A 24,864-nucleotide genomic window follows, 5' to 3' on the forward strand; every position below is an offset into this window, starting at 1 on the left:
AAACTAACCGGGAGACAACTAGGGAAGAAAAAAGAGCCAAAATCACAAAGAGTTTAACCAAGAAAAAAGAAGCTCTCTATGTACGGGTTTAACCCTATGAGACACCAGCGCGAGATCTTGCTTAAACACAGCTCTCCAGACTTGGAACGACGGTTGCTTTCCTTCGAATATTTTTGCATTTCGCACTTTCCATATACCCCACAAAGCACAAGTTGCTACCTCAATAAAGTTTGGCCCTTGAAAAGAAGCTTTAGCTCTCTGAAACATAATAATTATACTGTCATTGTTGATCCATGTGATATTCAGAAAATGCCAGATCTTTTGTGCAAATCTACAGTTAAAAAACAGGTGTTCCCGCGTCTCACGTTCATGACCAGAACAAGTTTCACAATCGACACCAGAGTGAAGATGCCAATGCCTTCTGTCCATCATATCCCGAGTATTCAGTCTATCCACAAGAAGCAACCAGACAAAAACCTTCTGCTTATGAAGGACCTTACTTTTCCATATTTTTTTAAAAAAATAGGAGATACTTCAAGCCCAGCAAACATGAAATAATAATAAGCTTGGGAAGAAAATTTTCCTTCATCGGTTAAGAAGGACCAAACGTCCTGACACTCTCGTGCTTGACTATCAGTCCAGAGCTGCTGAAACGATATTAATATCTCCTGTAACTATTCAAAGGCCTGTGGGGAGACTGGTATAGCAAAGAGCTGGGCTAATTGTTCAATGTCCTGACACGATATCATTGTTTTCAGAGAAGTATCCGAGTTTAAGGCAAATGAAAAACTTCTAGGAAATTTCAAAGCAGGGAGATTGTCATCCCAATGGTCCTTCTAATACATAACTGTACTGCCATCACCTGGTGCACATTTGGCCACGCTTCTGAAGGTGTGAATAGTTTACAAACGTACCTCCACCAAAAAAATTCTATTGGACCTGCAACATGTGGTGGTGTGTTCTGGTAGTAAGCTTGCCACACCATTTGAAACCAAGGCGTGTCGTGATGGTTAAAAAATTTGAATAGGTGCTTCATGAGCAGTGCATCGTTTTGGACTTCAAGGTTAATTCTTTACTACAGTATTTGTCTCTAGGAGAAGCAGAAGCCAGGTAAATAGAAGCCGCTCTAGAGGTAGAAGCTGGGAACAAGAAACGCTGATTCCAGTAGAATCTAGCGAGAAACAATCTCAGCCGTCCAAGAATAAGATTGAACGGACTCAGATTTTACCATGACGTGGATGCTGTTTCCTGGGTGAAATCCCCTGGGGAGTATATGTTTTAACTAGATTCGAACGGCGCGGCTCGCCGCGCAGCACTTGTTTCTTCTTTGAATTTCTTGCCCGTGGTTACAACCATTTATACAGATCATTTAAAGGACAATTCTATTCATATGAAATTGATCACAAGTATATATATATCTAAAAGCGTATTTTCCAAATCATATGAAATCGGTAATCAAAACATCATACAATAAAAGTCTTAAGCAACAATAAGATTCTTTGAAATCGGTAATCAAAACATCGCCGCGCAGCACATGTTGATTCTTTGATTTTTTTGCCCGTGGTTCCAACAATTTATACAGATTATTAAAAGGATAGTTTATCCATACTTATTTGATCACAGGTCTATAAATTTGAAGGCATATTTTTCGCATATTATGAAATCAAGTCATAACATCGTACAATAAAATCTTAAACAGGAAGATCAAACGAATAACCAATGCTGAAGCACACATGGGAAGCAATATAGAAATTCACACCGCATTCAATACATAAGTTTTGATCACATGTAAATAGTACTAAATACATAAGTTTCGATCAGTTTGGAAACACGCATCAATAACCTGATGAGTTTTGTGTAACCAACACCGATTCTAAAAGGCAGAGGTAGCTGGTCTCAATATACACCAACAATGAGACATTCGGCAACAGAGACCTGGACGACGGAACAAAAATATCACCAAGGACAGGTTTTTGAGTCCATCATGGAATTAGACGATGGATAGGCAAAATAAGTCTGATCTGCAGTAAAAAAGTTCAGAATTAATCAAGGGTAGCTATGTGTACTCATTTAACAATAGGTATGGTTTGGTCGGACCTTAAGGAGTAGCATCTCTGCAGGCGCAGGGTAACTTAGTTTCTAGCTTTCTTCGCTAGACCACCACCTCCACCAGCATGGGTAGACAGCTCTTAGTCGAGGTACGCACTGCTGAAATATGCATAGGGAGGAAACACTAAATTTAAAAAGCTATGCTAAAAGCAACACATGTATTTATTCAAGCTCCAAATGTCAAACCTAGTGTAAAAAAATAGCTACCTATGGCCTATGGCTGATGCATTATGTCCAGAAATTTAGCTTTAGCTTAATTCTGAGGCAGACCGAGTTGATTAGAAACCTGAAAAATAGATAGCACCTGTTGGAGATATGCCCAAGAGGCAATAATAAATGGTTATTATATATCTTTGTGTTTATGATAATGTTTACATACCATGCTATAATTGTATTAACCGAAACATTGATACATGTGTGTTATGTGAACAACAAGGAGTCCCTAGTAAGCCTCTTGTATAACTAGCTTGTTGATTAATAGATGATCATGGTTTCGTGATCATGAACATTGGATGTTATTAATAACAATGTTATGTCATTATATGAATGATATAATGGACACACTCAATTAAGCGTAGCATAAGATCACGTCATTAAGTTATTTGTTATAAGCTTTCGATACATAGTTACCTAGTCCTTATGACCATGAAATCATGTAAATCACTTATACCGGAAAGGTACTTTGATTACATCAAACGCCACTGCGTAAATGGGTGGTTATAAAGGTGGGATTAAGTATCCGGAAAGTATGAGTTGAGGCATATGGATCAACAAGTGGGATTTGTCCATCCCGATGACGGATAGATATACTCGGGCCCTCTCGGTGGAATGTCGTCTAATGTCTTGCAAGCATATGAATAAGTTCATAAGAGACCACATACCACGGTACGAGTAAAGAGTACTTGTCGGAGACGAGGTTGAACAAGGTATAGAGTGATACCGATGATCAAACCTCTGGACAAGTAAAATATCGCGTGACAAAGGGAATTGGTATCGTATGTGAATGGTTCATTCGATCACTAAGTCATCGTTGAATATGTGGGAGCCATTATGGATCTCCAGCATCCCGCTATTGGTTATTGGTCGGAGAGAAGTCTCAACCATGTCTACATAGTTCACGAACCGTAGGGTGACACACTTAAGGTTTGATGTCGTTTAAGTAGATATGGAATATGGAATGGAGTTCGAAGTTTTGTTCGGAGTCTCGGATGGGATCCAGGACATCACGAGGAGTTCCGAAATGGTCCGGAGAATAAGATTCATATATAGGAAGTCATTTTCTAGGTTTGAAAATGATCCGGTATTTTCTCTGGAAGGTTCTAGAAGGTTCTAGAAGAGTCCGGAAGAAATAAGGATGGAAGGTAGAGTCCTAGAGGGACTCCACCCACCTTGGCCGGCCAGCCTAAGGGAGGAGGAGTCCCAAGTGGACTCCCCACCATGGTGGCCGGCCACCCCACCAAGGAAAGGGGGGAGTCCCACTCCCCCTAGGTTTGGTCACATGGAAGTTTTTTGTTGGGGTCTTATTCGGACACTTTGACCTAAACCTTGGGGCTTCCACCTATATAAAGAGGGGAGGAGAGGGGCTGGCCGGCCACCACAACACCACCATGGCCGCACCCCTCAAGGCTGCCCTAGCCGGCGCCCCCTCTCCCAAACCCTAGCGGTTCCCTCCTACCTCTCTCTCCCACATAGCTTAGGCGAAGCTCTGTCGGAGATCTCCACCACCACCGCCACCACGCCGTCGTGCTGCCGGGATTCCGAGGAGGATCTACTACTTCCGCTGCCCACTGGAACGGGGAGAAGGACGTCGTCTTCATCAACACCGAACGTGTGACCGAGTACGGAGGTGCTGCCCGATCGTGGCACCGTGATCAAGATCTTCTACGCGCTTTCGCAAGCGGCAAGTGATCGTCTACCGCAGCAATAAGAGCCTACTCTTATAGGCTTTGGAAATCTTCAAGGGTTAGTCTCGTTCATCCCCTCGTTGCTCCCATCTTCTAGATTGCATCTTGGCTTGGATTGCGTTCTCGCGGTAGGAAATTTTTTGTTTTCTATGCAACGAATCCCTACAGTGGTATCAGAGCCGTGTCTATGCATAGATGGTTGCACGAGTAGAACACAATGTTTTTGTGAGGGTTGATGCTCTTGTTGTCTTTAATTTGAGTACTTTGCATCTTTGTGGCATAGTGGGATGAAGCGGCCCGGACTAACTTTACATGACCGCGTTCATGAGACTTGTTCCTCGTTCGACATGCAACTTGTATTGCATAAGAGGCTTTGTGGGTGTCTCGTCTCTCCTACTATAGTGAAGATTCAATTTACTCTTCTATTGACAACACTAGTATCACCGTTGTGGTTCATGTTCGTAGGTAGATTAGATCTCACTCGAAAACCCTAAACCACGTAAAATATGCAAACCAAATTAGAGACGTCTAACTTGTTTTTGCAGGGTTTGGTGATGTGATATGGCCATAATGTGATGATGAATATGTATGAGATGATCATTATTGTATTGTGGCAACCGGCAGGAGCCTTATGGTTGTCTTTAAATTTCATGTTCAAGTAGTATTTCAAAGTAGTTGTAATAGTTGCTACATGAGGTGAACAACCATGAAGACGGCGCCATGAACCTTGACGCTACGCCGACGATGATGGAGATCATGCCCGTTGATGATGGAGATCATGTCCGTGCTTTGGAGATGAAGATCGAAGGCGCAAAGACAAAAGGGCCATATCATATCACATTTGAATTGCATGTGATGTTAATCCTTTATGCATCTTATTTTGCTTAGATCGCGACGGTAGCATTATAAGATGATCCCTCACATTAATATCAAGATAATAAAGTGTTCTCCCCTCGTATGCACCGTTGCCAAAGTTCGTCGTTTCAAAGCATCTCGTGATGATCGGATGTGATAGATTCAACGTTCATATACAACGGGTGTAAGCCATGTTGCACACGCGGAATACTTGGGTTTGCTTGACGAGCCTAGCATGTACGGACATGGCCTCGGGACAACGGAAACCGAAAGGTTGAACACGAGTCATATGGATGATATGATCAACATGTTGATGTTCACCATTGAAGCTACATCATCTCACGTGATGATCGGTTTTGGTGTAGTGGATTTGGATCGTGTACCACTTAACAACTATGAGGGATGTTGTATTAAGTGGGAGTTCATTAGTAATTAGATTAAAAAGTGAACTAATTATCATAAACATAGTCTGAGTAGTATTTTGAATTAATTTTATAGTATTGGCATCCGTTTTCTACCATGCGCTAGTTTTGTAATTGAGATAGAAATACTGTTAAAATCTGACAAGAAACTTTACGGATTGGTACCGTATTGTTAAAGAATCAAGAATTGATTAAGTCCTATTGCAAACCTTTAGTAAACCTCACATTGTTGATTCAAAGAGCTATGGTTTCAATTAGTACCTAAAGTTATCTTGTCTCCGTGAAACTCGAAGTTCAAATCTGTTTGAAAAGTAAGGAGCTGAAAATTTAGTTTTCAGAAATAATCAAGGTATGAGATATATGTGATATCTAAGACCTTATTGCAAGATGATAGAATATAATTTGGTGAGACTACATAAACTCATATGTTTTATGGGAATGTATGAAGGTTGAAGACGCCAGGCGTCACAATCCTCCAACTATTGGGGCACTAACGATATTCGCATATCCATGAAGTGATCGTCCTTAGTATGCACCGTTGCTAAGACTCGTCGTTTCGAAGCATCAAGTGATGATCGGGTGTTATAGATTCTACGTGTGCATACAATGGGTGCAAGCCAGATTTGCACATGCGAATACTAAGGTTATACTTTACGAGCCTAGCATGTACAGACATGGTCTCGAAAATTCATCATGATGGATAAAATTATGAGTGAAATTGTTCATCATATTAAAAGGTTACTAATAGTGAAATCCGGAACACTTGTCATATGATGATCAACTTCAAAGTAAGAATCTCAAGGTTATTGGTATTTGACCAACAAACCTAGAAGTTATTGATGTTGAAGTGTTTTTCTGAATAATGAGGAAAGCTAAAAGAGAAACTACAAAAAGATAATTGGCAGAAAGAAATAAAAGACTAGAAAGTCTAGCTCAGGTGTATATAGATGATATACATGTTATGGATGTATTCCTTGTTTGGTCACATAATAAAATTTTTGGGTATTTATGCCAGGTTGGTTGGTATGAGATGTCATACAAAACAACGCAATACAAAAATACAATGGCCTAAGTGAATGACAAGGAATATGATAGGAATGCACGTCTGGAACAAAAATAAAGTGTTATTATGTTCGTCGTTGGCATTCTATCTAGCCCTTAGAATTTATAATAAAGAACTTAATAATTGTTATTTGCTCTGGTCAAATAATAACAATGAGTTGTTCAAATTATGACATTACTCCATGTACGATGGATAAGTTATTATAAATCTTAATGGTGAAACACACATACATAACACTGACGCTAAAATGCCATAAGGCAAATGATTTGAATTCCACTTATTTGTGGAACCGCCATTTAGGTCATGTTAGAAAGGAACGCATGAAGGAACTCCATGCAAATGGATTTTTGGAGTCATTTGATTTTTGAATCATTTGGCGCTTGCAAATTTTTTATAAAGAGAATGATTAAAATACCGTTCATAGGCCAGGAGTTGAACGGGCAACAAACTTAGTGAAAAAATACATGATGATGTATGTGGTTCACTGGGCATAGTTGTGTGCGGGAGATTCTTCTACTTCATGAAAACTTCCAACAATGAATTGAGTATATATATGTGGATATATTCGATAAGGAAGAAGTTTGAAACATTTGAATGGATTCAAATAATTTTCAGCATGAAGTGGAAATCATCGTAATAGAAAAGTAAAATATCTATGATTGGATCATGGTGGCAATATTTGAATTACGAGTTTTAGCGAACATCTAAGAGAGTTATGAAATTGTTCTACAACTCACGTTTCTTGGAGTATCATAGTGATGATGAAGTATCCGAAAGACGTATCCAAACCTTGTTGGATTAATGATGAGATAAAATGATGCTATTATATTTTTTGTGGATTATGCTTTAGTGACTACCGATTTTACACTGAATAGAGCATCATCATGATCCGTTGAAATGATACCATACGAGTTATGGCATGGGTGTTGATACGTCTCCGACGTATCGATAATTTCTTATGTTCCATGCCACATTAAAGATGATATCTACATGTTTTATGCATACTTTACGTCATATTTATGCGTTTTCTGGAACTAACCTATTGACGAGATGCCGAAGGGCCAGTTCCTGTTTTGTGCTGTTTTTGGTTTCAGAAATCCTAGTAAGGAAATATTCTCGGAATCGTACGAAATCAACGCCCAACATCTTAGAATCCCCGGAAGCATCCAGAACACCCGAGAGCCGCCAGAGGGGGGCCACATGGGCCCCAGATGACAGGCCGGCGCGGCCCAGGCCCTGGCCGCGCCGCCCTATGGTGTCGGCGCCACTTTGACCTTTTGACGCCGCCTCTTCGCCTATAAGAAGACCCTCGACCTAAAACCTCGATACGAAAAAGCCACGGTACGAGAAACCTTCCAGAGCCGCCGCCATCGCGAAGCCAAGATCTGGGGGACAGGAGTCTCTGTTCCGGCACGCCGCCGGGACGGGGAAGTGCCCCCGGAAGGCTCCTCCATCGACACCACCGCCATCTTCATCAACGCTGCTGTCTCCCATGAGGAGGGAGTAGTTCTCCATCAAGGCTCGGGGCTGTACCGGTAGCTATGTGGTTCATCTCTCTCCCATGTACTTCAATACAATAATCTCATGAGCTGCCTTACATGATTGAGATTCATATGATGATGCTTGTAATCTAGATGTCGTTATGCTAGTCAAGTGAATTTTACTTATGTGATCTCCGGAGACTCCTTGTCCCACGTGTGTAAAGGTGACGAGTGTGTGCACCGTGTGGGTCTCTTAGGCTATATTTCACAGAATACTTATTCACTGTTATGAATGGCATAGTGAAGTGCTTATTTATATCTCTTTATGATTGCAATGTGTTTTGTATCACAATTTATGTGCTACTCTAGTGATGTTATTAAAGTAGTTTATTCCTCCTGCACGGTGTAATGGTGACAGTGTGTGCATCCGTGTTAGTACTTGGCGTAGGCTATGATTATGATCTCTTGCAGATTATGAAGTTAACTATTGCTATGATGGTATTGATGTGATCTATTCCTCCTACATAGTGTGAAGGTGATAGTGTGCATGCTATGTTAGTACTTGGTTTAGTCGTGTTGATCTTTCATTCACTCTAAGGTTATTTAAATATGAACATTGAATTGTGGAGCTTGTTAACTCCGGCATTGAGGGTTCGTGTAATCCTACGCAATGGTGTTCATCATCCAACAAGAGGGTGTAGAGTATGCATTTATCTATTCTGTTATGTGATCAATGTTGAGAGTGTCCACTAGTGAAAGTATGATCCCTAGGCCTTGTTCCTAAATACTGCTATCGCTGCTTGTTTACTGTTTTACTGCGTTACTACTGCTGCGTTACTACTGCTTGTTTACTGTCCTGGGCAAAGCACTTTTCCGGTGCCGTTGCTACTACTTATTCATACCACCTGTATTTCACTATCTCTTCGCCGAACTAGTGCACCTATTTGGTGTGTTGGGGACACAAGAGACTTCTTGCTTTGTGGTTGCAGGGTTGCATGAGAGGGATATTTTTGACCTCTTCCTCCCTGAGTTCGATAAACCTTGGGTGATCCACTTAAGGGAAACTTGCTGCTGTTCTACAAACCTCTGCTCTTGGAGGCCCAACACTGTCTACAGGAAAAGGAGGGGCGTAGACATCAAGCTATTTTCTGGCGCCGTTGCCGGGGAACGAAGGAAAGCTACACCATTTCCTCCCTCGTCAACCACGCGCCAGTCCTGGATAGCATCAAGCTATTTTCTGGCGCCGTTGCCGGGGAGGAAAGGTAAAAGGCACTCATACTTCGGTTCCAGGTAAAGTACTTTTCTGGCGCGATTGTGTTTGTGCTCGAAGCTATTTCCTTTAGATCCTGCAATTGCATCTTTTTGTTTCTTGTTTACACTAGTAAGGCATAATGGACAACAATGAGCTTCTTATTCTATTTCCTGATTTAAGACATGGATGGTTTGATGCGAAAATTAAAAAACCCATGGAACATATTAGTATGAACACTTTGAACACCATTGTTGCTAATGATATGGAAAATTCTAAGCTTGGGGAGGTCGGTTTTGATGACAATGATCTCTTTAGCCCTCCGGGTATTGAGGAGAAAGTTTATGTTGATTATGATATGCCTCCCATATATGATGATTATAATGATAGTAGTCTTTTGTTGCCACCTGTTATGGAGGATAAATTTGATTATGATTATAATATGCCTCCTATATTTGATGATGAGAATAATTATGATAGCTACTTTGTTGAATTTGCTCCCACTACAACTAATAAAATTGATTACGCTTATGTGGAGAGTAATAATTTTATGCATGAGACTCATGATAAGAATGCTTTATGTGATAGTTATATTGTTGAGTTTGCTCATGATGCTACAGAAAGTTATTATGAGAGAGGAAAATATGGTTGTAGAAATTTTCATGTTACTAAAACACCTCTCTATGTGCTGAAATTTTTGAAGCTACACTTGTTCTATCTTCCTATGCTTGTTACTTTGCTCTTCATGAACTTGTTTATTTACAAGATTCCTTTGCATAGGAAGCATGTTAGGCTTAAATGTGTTTTGAATTTGCCTCTTGATGCTCTCTTTTTCTTCAAATACTATTTCTTGCGAGTGCATCATTAAAACTGCTGAGCCCATCTTAATGGCTATAAAGAAAGAACTTCTTGGGAGATAACCCATGTGTTATTTTGCTACAATACTTTGTTTTATATTTGTGTCTTGGAAGTTTTTTACTACTGTAGCAACCTCTCCTTATCTTAGTTTTGTGTTTTGTTGTGCCAAGTAAAGTCTTTGATAGCAAGGTTGATACTAGATTTGGATTACTGCGCAGAAACAGATTTCTTTGCTGTCATGAATCTGGGCAAAATTCTCTGTAGGTAACTCAGAAAATTATGCCAATTTACGTGAGTGATCCTCAGATATGTATGCAACTTTCATTCAATTTTAGCATTTTCATTTGAGCAAGTCTGGTGCCTCAATAAAATTCGTCTTTACGGACTGTTCTGTTTTGACAGATTCTGCCTTTTATTTCGCATTGCCTCTTTTGCTATGTGGGATGGATTTCTTTGTTCCATTAACTTCCAGTAGCTTTGGGCAATGTCCAGAAGTGTTAAAAATTATTGTGTCACCTCTGAACATGTGAGTTTTTGATTATGCACTAACCCTCTAATGAGTTTGTTTCGAGTTTGGTGTGAAGGAAGTTTTCAAGGGTCAAGAGAGGAGGATGATATACTACGACCAAGAAGAGTGAAAAGTCTAAGCTTGGGGATGCCCCGGTGGTTCATCCCTGCATATTTCAAGAAGACTCAAGCATCTAAGCTTGGGGATGTCCAAGTCATCCCCTTCTTCATCAACAAATTATCAGGTTCCTTCTCTTGAAACTACATTTTTATTCGGTCACATCTTATGTACTTTACTTGGAGCGTCTGTGTGCTTTTGTTTTTGTTTTTGTTTGAATAAATACTTGTGTGGGAGAGAGACACGCTCCGCTGGTTCGTATGAACACATGTGTTCTTAGCTTTTAATGTTCATGGCGAAGTTTCTTCTTCGTTAAATTGTTATATGGTTGGAATTGGAAAATGATACATGTAGTAATTTGCTATAATGTCTTGGATAATGTGATACTTGGCAATTGTTGTGCTCATGTTTAAGCTCTTGCATCATATACTTTGCACCTATTAATGAAGAAATACATAGAGCTTGCTAAAATTTGGTTTGCATAATTGGTCTCTCTAAGGTCTAGATAATTTCTAGTATTGAGTTTGAACAACAAGGAAGACGGTGTAGAGTCTTATAATGTTTACAATATGTCTTTTATGTAAGTTTTGCTGCACCGCTTCATCCTTGTGTTTGTTTCAAATAGCCTTGCTATCCTAAACCTTGTATCGAGAGGGAATACTTCTCATGCATCCAAAATACTTGAGCCAACCACTATGCCATTTGTGTCCACCATACCTACCTACTACATGGTATTTCTCCGCCATTCCAAAGTAAATTGCTTGAGTGCTACCTTTAAATTTCCATTCTTCACCTTTACAATATATAGCTCATGGGACAAATAGCTTAAAAACTATTGTGGTATTGAATATGTACTTATGCACTTTATCTCTTATTAAGTTGCTCGTTGTGCGATAACCATGTTCCTGGGGACGCCATCAACTACTCTTTGTTGAATATCATGTGAGTTGCTATGCATGTTCGTCTTGTCTGAAGTAAGAGCGATCTACCACCTTATGGTTAGAGCATGCATATTGTTAGAGAAGAACATTGGGCCACTAACTAAAGCCATGATCCATGGTGGAAGTTTCAGTTTTGGACATATATCCTCAATCTCATATGAGAAAAATAATTGTTGCTACATGCTTATGCATAAAAGAGGAGTCCATTATCTGTTGTCTATGTTGTCCCGGTATGGATGTCTAAGTTGAGAATAATCAATAGCGAGAAATCCAATGCGAGCTTTCTCCTTAGACCTTTGTACAAGTGGCATAGAGGTACCCCTTTGTGACACTTGGTTAAAACATGTGCATTGCGATGATCCCGGTAGTCCAAGCTAATTAGGACAAGGTGCGGGCACTATTAGTATACTATGCATGAGGCTTGCAACTTGTAAGATATAATTTACATGATACATATGCTTTATTACTACCGTTGACAAAATTGTTTCTTGTTTTTAAAATCAAAGCTCTAGCACAAATATAGCAATCGATGCTTTCCTCTTTGAAGGACCATTCTTTTACTTTTATGATTGAGTCAGTTCACCTATCTCTCTCCACCTCAAGAAGCAAACACTTGTGTGAACTGTGCATTGATTCATACATACTTGCATATTGCACTTGTTATATTACTCTATGTTGACAATATCCATGAGATATACATGTTATAAGTTGAAAGCAACTGCTGAAACTTAATCTTCCTTTGTGTTGCTTCAATACCTTTACTTTGAATTATTGCTTTATGAGTTAACTCTTATGCAAGACTTATTGATGCTTGTCTTGAAGTACAATTCATGAAAAGTCTTTGCTATACGATTCATTTGTTTACTCATGTCATTTAGATTGTTTTGATCGCTGCATTCATTACATATGCTTACAATTGTATGATCAAGTTTATGATGGCATGTCACTCCAGAAATTATCTTTGTTATCGTTTACCTGCTCGGGACGAGCAGAAACTAAGCTTGGGGATGCTGATACGTCTCTGACGTATCGATAATTTCTTATGTTCCATGCCACATTATTGATGATATCTACATGTTTTATGCATACTTTATGTCATATTTATGCGTTTTCCGGAACTAACCTATTGACGAGATGCCGAAGGGCCAGTTCCTGTTTTCTGCTGTTTTTGGTTTCAGAAATCCTAGTAAGGAAATATTCTCGGAATCGGACGAAATCAACGCCCAACATCTTAGAATCCCCGGAAGCATCCAGAACACCCGAGAGCCGCCAGAGGGGGGCCACATGGGCCCCAGATGACAGGCCGGCGCGGCCCAGGCCCTGGCCGCGCCGCCCTATGGTGTCGGCGCCCCTTTGACCTTCTGACGCCGCCTCTTCGCCTATAAGAAGCCCCTCGACCTAAAACCTCGATACGAAAAAGCCACGGTACGAGAAACCTTCCAGAGCCGCCGCCATCGCGAAGCCAAGATCTGGGGGACAGGAGTCTCCGTTCCGGCACGCCGCCGGGACGGGGAAGTGCCCCGGAAGGCTCCTCCATCGACACCACCGCCATCTTCATCAACGCTGCTCGTCTCCCATGAGGAGGGAGTAGTTCTCCATCAAGGCTCGGGGCTGTACCGGTAGCTATGTGGTTCATCTCTCTCCCATGTACTTCAATACAATAATCTCATGAGCTGCCTTACATGATTGAGATTCATATGATGATGCTTGTAATCTAGATGTCGTTATGCTAGTCAAGCGAATTTTACTTATGTGATCTCCGGAGACTCCTTGTCCCACGTGTGTAAAGGTGACAGTGTGTGCACCGTGTGGGTCTCTTAGGCTATATTTCACGAATACTTATTCACTGTTATGAATGGCATAGTGAAGTGCTTATTTATATCTCTTTATGATTGCAATGTGTTTTGTATCACAATTTATCTATGTGCTACTCTAGTGATGTTATTAAAGTAGTTTATTCCTCCCGCACGGTGTAATGGTGACAAGTGTGTGCATCCGTGTTAGTACTTGGCGTAGGCTATGATTATGATCTCTTGCAGATTATGAAGTTAACTATTGCTATGATGGTATTGATGTGATCTATTCCTCCTACATAGTGTGAAGGTGATAGTGTGCATGCTATGTTAGTACTTGGTTTAGTCGTGTTGATCTTTCATGCACTCTAAGGTTATTTAAATATGAACATTGAATTGTGGAGCTTGTTAACTCCGGCATTGAGGGTTCGTGTAATCCTACGCAATGGTGTTCATCATCCAACAAGAGGGTGTAGAGTATGCATTTATCTATTCCGTTATGTGATCAATGTTGAGAGTGTCCACTAGTGAAAGTATGATCCCTAGGCCTTGTTCCTAAATATCGCTATCGCTGCTTGTTTACTCGTTTTACTCGCGTTACTACTCGCTGCGTTACTACTGCTTGTTTACTCGTCCTGGGCAAAGCACTTTTCTGGTGCCGTTGCTACTACTTATTCATACCACCCGTATTTCACTATCTCTTCGCCGAACTAGTGCACCTATTTGGTGTGTTGGGGACACAAGAGACTTCTTGCTTTGTGGTTGCGGGGTTGCATGAGAGGGATATCTTTGACCTCTTCCTCCCTGAGTTCGATAAACCTTGGGTGATCCACTTAAGGGAAACTTGCTGCTGTTCTACAAACCTCTGCTCTTGGAGGCCCAACACTGTCTACAGGAAAAGGAGGGGGCGTAGACATCAGGTGTATAAAACCTTAATAGTCCTTTCTTTAAATTTTGGTCTAAAAAGTTTACAACCAAAATCGGATGAATGTCTTTGTTGGTTATCCCAAAGTATTGATTGGGAATTCTTTCCACTATGGATATAAAGACAAAAGTGTTTGTCAATGTTTCTTATTTATTTCCGAGAAATTGTTTCTAGCGAAGTTTTTGAGTGGGAGGACAATAGAACTTGATAAAGTTTATGAACCTGAGCATAATGATCAGAGTAGCACAGCATCGGAATTGGTTCCGGAAGCGGCCACGACGATCATGGCTCCCATGACTAGAAAGTGTTTTAGTCATGGAGATCGAAGTACATATTGAACCTTGTAGGTATGGTTTACTTTGTGATCAAATAAATGATTTGTGGACAAAGGATTGATTTTGAACAATGATAAACCAACTACAAACAAAGAAGTTATGATGGGCCCTGACTCCGTTAAAATGGCTATACGCCATGAAATCCAAGATAGATGAATACTTTTTGAAAGTAATGGATCTATAAATTTGATGGACTTGGATGAAATATCCTTGAAGAAGCTCGACTTGTCGAAAAGTTGTTTACGACAAAGTTCAAAGAGTTGACTACGATAAGATTAGATCTTCCGTAGCAATGCTTATAGTCTATGTGGATTATTCTAGTATTCACTACATATTTCTTTTATGAGATAAGTTAGTAGGATGGCAAAATACATAACTTATCAGAAGTGTGTATTAAAAGGTGTATACAAGATACAACCAAGAGTTTTGCTAGTCCATAGAATACTAGATAGGTATACGAACTTCAATTGGATGAAGTAAGTATCGCGGAGTTGGAATCTTCACCAGATGAAATAGTCAAAGAGTTTTTGATTTCATCAGAGACGATGAAGAGGCTTGCATTTGCAAGAAATTAAGTGGGAGCGCTGGGACATATTTATAATACTTTATGTAGATGACATATAGTTGGTTATAAATGATGTAATTATATACTTGATTAAAAAGGTTTCATTGAGAAACTAAATTCAGTGAAAGGATATGGACTGAAACAAATTTAGTGACAAGATCTATGAAGATAGATTTAAACACATAATAAGTTTAAGTCAAAGTACATAGAATAGATATTGAAGTAGTTCAATATAGAAATATTAAGAAAATGTTCTTGTGAAGTTTTAACAAGACTTGAGTGTATCTGACACTCAATGAGTAAAAACACATGAGTGATTATAGATCACATATAATATGTACACAATCAGATGTCATGTGCTCTTAAAAATGTTATGAGCATGTACCAGAATGATTCATGTGATGATCATTGAAAAATAGTAAAAATATTTTTGAGTACTTAAGAAGAACCAAGGATATATATATAGTTTTGTATGGAGAAATGACAAACAAATCGATGTAAAGTGTTGCACCGATATATGTTTTTTCACATATGAAAATAAAATTTCAATCTCAAATTAAACTAAGTGTTGTTTAAAAGATAGCACAATGAGCTAGAAGTTGTCTATGCTAGATTTAGAAGAGTTCTAAATATTGTGACGGATTCTACAAAAGAATGCAGAGTATGTCATTGTTTTGACAATAACAAAGGATGTTAAGTCAAGAGATTCTTTAAGAGCTTGGTGTATTTCCGACAGAGTCAGAACTTTGAAGCTATATTGTGTGTGACAATATTAGTGACATATTTTAGACCGCGGAATTAAGGTTCCACCAGAAGACCAAACATATTTAATGCCGACTCATTTGGAAATGAGTGATGCGTTAAGACGCAAATGAATTACAAAATACATACGTTTCTGAGCGTGTCAGATCCGTTGACTAAAACCTCTCCCGTGAGCAAAACATGATAAAACACCGGAAGGCCAAGGTGTTATATCTTTACAAATGTAAACTAGATTATTGACTCTAAGTGCAAGTGGGAGACTGTTGTAGATATGCCCAAGAGGCAATAATAAATGGTTATTATATATCTTTGTGTTTATGATAATGTTTACATACCATGCTATAATTGTATTAACCGAAACATTGATACATGTGTGTTATGTGAACAACAAGGAGTCCCTAGTAAGCCTCTTGTATAACTAGCTTGTTGATTAATAGATGATCATGGTTTCGTGATCATGAACATTGGATGTTATTAATAACAATGTTATGTCATTATATGAATGATGTAATGGACACACCCAATTAAGCGTAGCATAAAATCACGTCATTAAGTTATTTGATATAAGCTTTCGATACATAGTTACCTAGTCCTTATGACCATGAAATCATGTAAATCACTTATACCGAAAAGGTACTTTGATTACATCAAACGCCACTGCGTAAATGGGTGGTTATAAAGGTGGGATTAAGTATCCGGAAAGTATGAGTTGAGGCATATGGATCAACGATGGGATTTGTCCATCCCGATGACGGATAGATATACTCTGGGCCCTCTCGGTGGAATGTCGTCTAATGTCTTGCAAGCATATGAATAAGTTCATAAGAGACCACATACCACGGTACGAGTAAAGAGTATTTGTCGGAGACGAGGTTGAACAAGGTATAGAGTGATACCGATGATCAAACCTCGGACAAGTAAAATATCGCGTGACAAAGGGAATTGGTATCGTATGTGAATGGTTCATTCGATCACTAAGTCATCGTTGAATATGTGGGAGCCATTATGGATCTCCAGATCCCGCTATTGGTTATTGGTCGGAGAGAAGTCTCAACCATGTCTACATAGTTCACGAACCGTAGGGTGACACACTTAAGGTTTGATGTCGTTTAAGTAGATATGGAATATGGAATGGAGTTCGAAGTTTTGTTCGGAGTCTCGGATGGGATCCAGGACATCACGAGGAGTTCCGGAATGGTCCGGAGAATAAGATTCATATATAGGAAGTCATTTTCTAGGTTTGAAAATGATCCGGTATTTTCTCTGGAAGGTTCTAGAAGAGTCCGGAAGAAATAAGGATGGAAGGTAGAGTCCTAGAGGAACTCCACCCACCTTGGCCGGCCAGCCTAAGGGAGGAGGAGTCCCAAGTGGACTCCCCACCATGGTGGCCGGCCACCCCACCAAGGAAAGGGGGGAGTCCCACTCCCCCTAGGTTTGGTCACATGGAAGTTTTTTTGTTGGGGTCTTATTCGGACACTTTGACCTAAACCTTGGGGCTTCCACCTATATAAAGAGGGGAGGAGAGGGGCTGGCCGGCCACCACAACACCACCATGGCCGCACCCCTCAAGGCTGCCCTAGCCGGCGCCCCCTCTCCCAAACCCTAGCGGTTCCCTCCTACCTCTCTCTCCCACATAGCTTAGGTGAAGCTCTGTCGGAGATCTCCACCACCACCGCCACCACGCCGTCGTGCTGCCGGGATTCCGAGGAGGATCTACTACTTCCGCTGCCCGCTGGAACGGGGAGAAGGACGTCGTCTTCATCAACACCGAACGTGTGACCGAGTACGGAGGTGCAGCCCGATCGTGGCACCGTGATCAAGATCTTCTACGCGCTTTCGCAAGCGGCAAGTGATCGTCTACCGCAGCAATAAGAGCCTACTCTTATAGGCTTTAGAAATCTTCAAGGGTTATTCTCGTTCATCCCCTCGTTGCTCCCATCTTCTAGATTGCATCTTGGCTTGGATTGCATTCTCGCGGTAGGAAAATTTTTGTTTTCTATGCAACGAATCCCTACAGCACCATCTATTGTTGCTAGACAGAACTACAAAGCCGATATGTCCTGTTAAAAAAAACATGTGTATACTAAGAATTTGTATTCACACAGTAGCAACCTGAGTAGACATTTTTTTCTTTGACAATGAATATTGTAGATTACTCTTTTAGAAGCAAATTTTGAGAAACACAAATTCAAGTAAATCGACCGCCCTACAAACTAACAGGGAAGCATCAGTCTTCTATAATTTCACAAATGTCTTAGATTATCTTTAAGGATTACTACATGTGGTTGATTCACCGACTACCAAGCGCATTGACAGCACAGGGCAATACATACACCTGTACCAAGAGATACAGAACCTCAAAGGACATCTAACAGTACATCAATGAAAAATAAGGGGTGTACCTCTTAGTTCTATGTTGGACCAAACACATACAGAGAACAGGCGACCCAAAGGAAGAGCAGTCGAGGTATGCACAGCTGAAACATGTGAATTCGGACCAAGAAACTATGAGAAAATATTTACATGAACTCACCAAATGAAAAATATAGAAAATCTGCAAGCAATGGCTATAACTAATAGCACTCAAGAAAACGGCTTTTCACAACACTTTCTTTTTAAAACCAGAGATAGTGTTCTAGACAAAATCCTAGCATATGGAATTATCTAATAGCACAGTCAAACTGCAGTGCAAAAAGGAACACGACATATTGTGATAGTGACGATCCAACAGAACATACACATGGATTAGAATGGTAAGATAAAAAATGGCAAGCAAGCACGAGCATAATTAGAGAAACATTAAATAAAGTATATAAGCTCTAAAACTTCACCATGACTGCAGACACAAATAGGAGGATTTCAAGCTCAAGGTAGGGCTGTTAAAAGCACCCCTTTCAAATAATGTAAATGAAATTAAAGATCACATGCTTTTCCCGGTAGGCTGTCGATATGAGCACAGTGAAGTGGGATGTAGTTTCTAAAAACATTAGTTGGGAAATAAGCCAGCAAAGAATATGGGAAACAAAAGGAAGATAATAACAGTTCGTAGCTGAATTATTTTCAGTTTAACTCATTTCCCTCAAACAAAGTGTCCAGATTCAGTCCCTAACTCCATGAAATTGCAAATGCACTCATTGAGGTTGTCTAATGTTCAGTTTCTTATTTCATATGTTGGCCTTGGCACATATATTAATGCCTACATATGCCTAATGAACTTATTCACGCAGGTCTCTCTGACAATAAAAATGACAGGTATCCTAACAGATGTATCCTAACAGAGCTGTCCTAACAGAAATGACAGGTATAGAAGAAGCCGGGTGCTCAGAGATGTATCCTTGCATAGATGTAAATAGATTTCCTAAAAGAAATGCACCAGATATCGTAGATAAGGTTAGGACAACAATATCAGGAGTAATAAGCCAATAGGTCCATTAGCATGATAAATGAAGTGTGTCATTAGTATAACTCACACTGCCAGGAGCCAAAAAACAACTATAAATCACATAAAGCATAATATGAATCCATCGGAGAGGAACACAGAGAGAAGGATGCCAAGAAAAGACACCTGGGCTTGCGGAAGCACAACTTTCAAAGAAATTTAAACATAGGATAACATGCTCTCAAAAGTTAATTACCTGCATCAAGTCATTGAACCTTGAGCATGGCCAATCTCACTATTTGTAATTAATAGTAGTACTATGTGATGAGGTAAAAAGCAGTCAAACGTGTAGTAGCCATTTGGTATAGAATCAATCTGATGTGCAGAAAATATATATAACCGATCATGTTTTAGATTAGTCATGCAATTTGGTATGAAAGAAAAAACAGTCAGGAAAGCATACAATTTTGCTGCATATAATGATATATTATGTTGCACCATGTACATGGTATTTTATCCAACAGAAATTGAAAGGAATTTAGAAACCACTTAAAGCTGAACTTTGTAACAATTGTCGTCTTGCACTGATGTACTCTTAAAAAGAATCGAAAGAGGAATCTATATGAGAAGTGCCATCAGTATAGTGAAAATGGCTCCTCCAAAGCAAATGATCGTAGAAAATTTGCTTCTTTCTTAAAGGAGAATATTTTAAAGAAAAGGTGGCTTACCATTTCCTTATGGTATTCTTCTATGTCGAAAAGCAGGCCGTCACCCATACTTAAGTTCCGAGAACTGAATGTAAAATAGATGGTCATAATCAAGAATGGAGCAAGTACAATAGTAATGTAAGCACTGAAATAATAATTGACAAAACATGGCAGCACTCGCATGAACCAAAAGTGTTTCAATCAGTTATCAATATGAAAAATGGAAGTACATATCCCTCTATTTTACCCCAATAATGTACTCGTATTTGGTAACACACTGATACAGTATATATTCTGAAGATTGGAAGTATCAAGATAACAGAGGGGAAGTATCAAGAAACACTTTTGAATTTTTAGCGTGATAATATCGAGTTTGCCATAAATGCTATTTTTTTGAACAGGTAGATACTTTCAAAATACCAACATCCAAATGGGATAAGGTATACTATATTACAGAGCCCATAAAGCAACCGTAATAGTCTATTGTTTTGTAAAGGCCTCCTCCCTCAATGGACATGGTTTTTATTTGTATTCTGGAAAAGAGAGAACTGATCTATTTCTGACCAAGAGAACCATAACCAAACTATCTAAACTTTTAAAGGCAGAGCCCAAATATGAGAAGCAGTTTAGAATATTTAGTCACCAACTAAATATATAGTAATGAATTCACCATCTCTGCACGGCGCGGCTCGCCGCGCGGCGCTTGTTGCTTCTTTGAATTTTTTGCCCGTGGTTGTCACCATTTTTATAGATCACTTGATATTTATATCCATATGAATTTGATCCCAAATATATAGATTCGAAAGCGCATTTTCCAGATCGTAGGAAATCAGAAATCAGAAATCATAAACTCATAAATAAGTCTTAAGCAACCGGAAGATCTAAGTAATGGCTAGGGAAACATGATTTCAATAGCACGTAATACTTACATGGTTACACACATGCAAGTTTACTAAATATGTAACATTATATCAGTCTACTGATCTAAAGTGGCTAGGGAAACATGATTTCAATCTCCCAATGAGTCTCACTTACGACTCCAAAAGGCAGGTAGATGGTTTCAACAATAATATTTACAATGAGACACTGAGCAGCCAAAGACCTAGACGATGTCAGTACCAAAAGATAACCCCACGGGTTGATGGGACAGTCACCGGTACTCACTTTGTAAAGGCAAATTAAGTAGTGTTCTACTGATGTGGAACACTGCCACCCAGCCCCCTGCTGGCTTGGAGCACCGCCACCCAGTCCCCTACGACCTATAAAGGAGGAGCAGTGAGATGTTATAAGGTTTTCAGAAATAAAGCAAGGAACTGTAAGACAAACCAACCTTCTCAGTGTCTCCTGGAAAATCAACAACAAATTCTACTGATTGGTGAGCAGCAGAACCCTGCCGAGAAACAGAACAACAACGCAACCACACAAAATCAACAATCCCTAGCTTGCAATACGGTTGATGAAAAAAGTATTAAGCAAAGGTGGCAGCACGCACATATCTCACACCACTGAATCCAATACACCACCTTGCTGCCATATAACACAACCACACAAAGTTAACAACCCCTAGCTTGCACCACGGTTCAGATCTGGAAAGGCTGTAACAATTACCTGTAGAACATCAAGGCCTAATCTTCTCTATAACTTCATCTTCTTCCATGACACATCTGAACCAACAAATTATATCAGATTTCACAGCAAATCTATTATTCGTTCACAAAAGACCAAATTAAAGCTAATAGCCTACTATTTTCATAAGCATACACAAAAAAGAAGAGACATAGGAGAGATCAGCACAACACCTTGCTTAGATGTGGAGGACCGGTTGGAGGTTCGCTGCAAGAGGATGGCGGCTGGAGGACCTTCAACATGCAACCACGTACTCGCCAGCGGCAAGATGGGGCGGCGACCAGCGAGCTGCTCCGAGGAGAGGCGAGCACGACTTGGTGGCCGAGGAGGACCAACCTGCAGGCTGCAGGTCGAGCAGACGCCGCCGTCGAGGCACCTATAAGCAGCACAAGCGACACCTAGCAAACCATGGGTTGTCTCCTCAATTCAAAAAATATCTGAAAATATTCTTTGAATGAATTATATAGAGTATGAGAAAACCATGATGGCATTAACAGAGGAAGAAATCAGTGGATGAAATCACCTCACCTTGCTTCTCCAATTCTGACAACAGATCCACACAGCAACATCTCTAGTAGCTGGTGGACACAGCAGCATCTCCAGCAGCTTCTCCATCTGCTGCTCAGGCATATTAATCACAACCTGTACAGAAGAACCGAATAGGCACCAAATTACACATTGAAAAAAGTGGGCATTGCCAAGAACATGAAGAGAAGGGCATCAAGGCAGCACATCACCTTGCAACGTTTGTCCCTGCTCAGTAGCATGCTCAGTGGCAAACACATTGTGAGCACTACCTCACTTCCATGGCAAGTGGACATTAGCATGCTCAGTAGCAATGGACATTAGCATGCTCAGTAGCAATGAACGTAAAATCTCCTCGGCACCCAAGTTAACTGTGAAACAAAAATTAAATTAGAGAAAGGGAAAGAATAACAGAAGCAAGCTCAAAGCTAGATTTCACCACAAAACAATTCTTAGACTCAATATAAGCATAATGGATATCCTCAAATATAAACTCATCAATATAATTAAGGCATCAACAGTCATGCAAAATATGAAGGCAGCTTACAGCAACACAGGGAAGTGAGGAAAAGAATACTGAAAACAGGTACTTCATACACAACAAACTAAAATTGTCCAGAAATATTATGTCAAGAAGAATCAGAGTAACCTTGATAAACTCTGAATTTTCAGGGTCATCATCGGATCTTAATTGACTGTCTCATATTGCAACGCCTTATTCCAGAAATGTATATTGTGAAGTACAGTCCGCTGTGGTACCATGCCATGTACCAAAGCTTTCTAAACAGGCCAGAAGAGCGCCGCTGCCATGCTGTCGACGATGCTGTGCCACAGATATAACATATAGTGCAGATTTGCTGGAAATACCTGACATTGAAAATGTGCAGCCTCATTAAATCTTGCTTGGAAGGCTACATAATTGGATCAATGAAAGATTCAACAACATGGCTTACTGGCAGTGGATTATAATCAATAGCACAACTATATATCCAAATCATAGCTGCAGAACAGAAATTAAATTAGGGGCAAAGAATAGGAAGGAGGAGCTCACTCAAGGAGGTGCAGCCAGAAGCACCGTGCCTCGATGTTGGGCACGAACGGACTATCCTCTCCATGCTATCACCTGTACAAATGATAGAGATCACAAGCGGAGGAGAAGAGCTAAAAACGAATTAAGAGAAGTTCCAACCCGGTGTCATATGCATCCACGCAGTCACCTGTCTGTTCCCGGCTGGCTGGCCGGGGGCGCGCTTCCCTGCCGCCACAACACAAGTAAACCTGACCAGGTAAACCAAAAACCAGTAGTTGATTTGCTCCATGCCGAAGCGCAAGATCAGCAAGCAAGGTAACTAAAAACTAGTAAACATGCAGATCAATGAACAACACAAGAGGTATTTCATAATCAATCCATAGCGAGAGGGGAGGGGGAGGGAGAGGGGTTTCGGCTGGGCTGGGCACCTTGACAGGACGATCGAGGCTCCCATGGCTGCAGCTCCTCCTCCAGGCCAGCGGTGCCCCAAGCCCCTCCTCCACCCAGCGCCGCCCCCAGTCCCTCCTCCACCCAGCGCCGCCCCCTCTCCTCCTCCTCCTCCTCCTCCTGTTGAGGCTGTGCGCGAATAAGCCTCCTCCTCCCGTCGTCCTTCCTCCCACGCATCCAGCCACCAGCCAAGAAAAACGACCAAGAACACGGGAGATGAAGGATGGTGTTGGGGAGGCGATGGTAGACGAGCTTCTCGAGGCGGCGGCACACCACGCTGGCGCCGGGACGAGCAGCTGCTGGAGTTTGCCGTGGTGGGGAGGAGCAGTGGTGGCCGGAGGGTGAAGGGGATTGGGGGAGGGGCGCACGAGAGCTCGTGCCAGCGAGGGGCGACGGCAGCGGTGCCGTGGTGGGGAGGAGCAGTGGCGGCGGGAGGAGGAAGAGGATTGGGGGAGGAGCGCGAGCGGGATTGGGCGAGGAGAGCGCGTGCGGGGATTGGGGGCCGGCGGCTAGGTTTTCCAGCGCGGTGGAGGCAGCTTATATATCCCAGACGCGAAAAGACGATTTTGCCCAGAGCGGCTCCGTCGGAATAACGGCCACTGCCACCGCGCCCGCAGAGTCACCGGATTGTCCAGCCGCAAGGTCGATGACAGGCGGGACCGGGCACAGTAAAAAAAACAGAGCGATTGGACGGCTGAGATCGACCGTAAATCCTTATCTACGGTCCACATTCGCTGAGCAACGGTGAAGGCCCTAGCACCCCCATGATTATACTCTTTAGATACATGGAATATAAATATTAGATAGAGACGGGAATATTAGCATAGTGTAGGGATTGCAAGGTATCAGGTTATTCGTGTTCCGTTATGAAGAGGGAGAAAAGTGAGTTTTGTACAAATAGGGGTACTATTATAGGTAATGAAAGATAATTGCACAATAATTATGAAGTATCTGGCTAAGCTGAGAAATTAGGAAATATTTGCGGAAGCATTTTTTAGTAGAAATGTGGGCACTTTAGGAAACAATAATGTAACTTAAAATGATAACCGACCCTCTCGTCTCCATAATTTTTTTTTAACGGAGATGAGGGGTCGGTTATATACTCGGCACAACACAGTAGCAAGATACTGTCGTGGCCATCCATGGGAGGCTCCGGCGGCCGAAATTAATTTCAATGACGCAGCTAGGGTGAAAGTTGAGGGAACTCTGCATCTTTGTTAAGAGTTAATTTCCCCAAAAGAGAGAATACCTCCATGTGACTGT

General features: G+C 40.9%; 1 long non-coding RNA gene across 16 annotated transcripts; it reads right to left on the minus strand.

Moving 5' to 3' along the window:
- Window positions 1-1,720: 1,720 nt before the first annotated feature.
- Window positions 1,721-23,652, minus strand: LOC124706405. 16 transcript variants are annotated; one of them, XR_007004601.1, is made up of 16 exons: window positions 23,583-23,652; window positions 23,342-23,402; window positions 23,176-23,247; window positions 22,774-22,991; window positions 22,337-22,495; window positions 22,128-22,241; window positions 21,773-22,036; window positions 21,582-21,637; window positions 21,466-21,500; window positions 21,304-21,363; window positions 21,138-21,232; window positions 19,995-20,058; window positions 18,290-18,364; window positions 2,317-2,413; window positions 2,098-2,208; window positions 1,721-2,021 (listed from the first exon to the last, which is right to left on the minus strand). It is a non-coding gene; the product is annotated as an uncharacterized LOC124706405 (long non-coding RNA). The 16 variants fall into 16 exon arrangements; XR_007004525.1 differs by having other exon boundaries at window positions 23,176-23,402; XR_007004611.1 differs by having other exon boundaries at window positions 22,774-22,981; window positions 23,342-23,645.
- Window positions 23,653-24,864: the final 1,212 nt, after the last annotated feature.

Source organism: Lolium rigidum, chromosome 1, assembly GCF_022539505.1.
Source record: "Lolium rigidum isolate FL_2022 chromosome 1, APGP_CSIRO_Lrig_0.1, whole genome shotgun sequence".
Classification (NCBI taxonomy): domain Eukaryota; kingdom Viridiplantae; phylum Streptophyta; class Magnoliopsida; order Poales; family Poaceae; genus Lolium; species Lolium rigidum.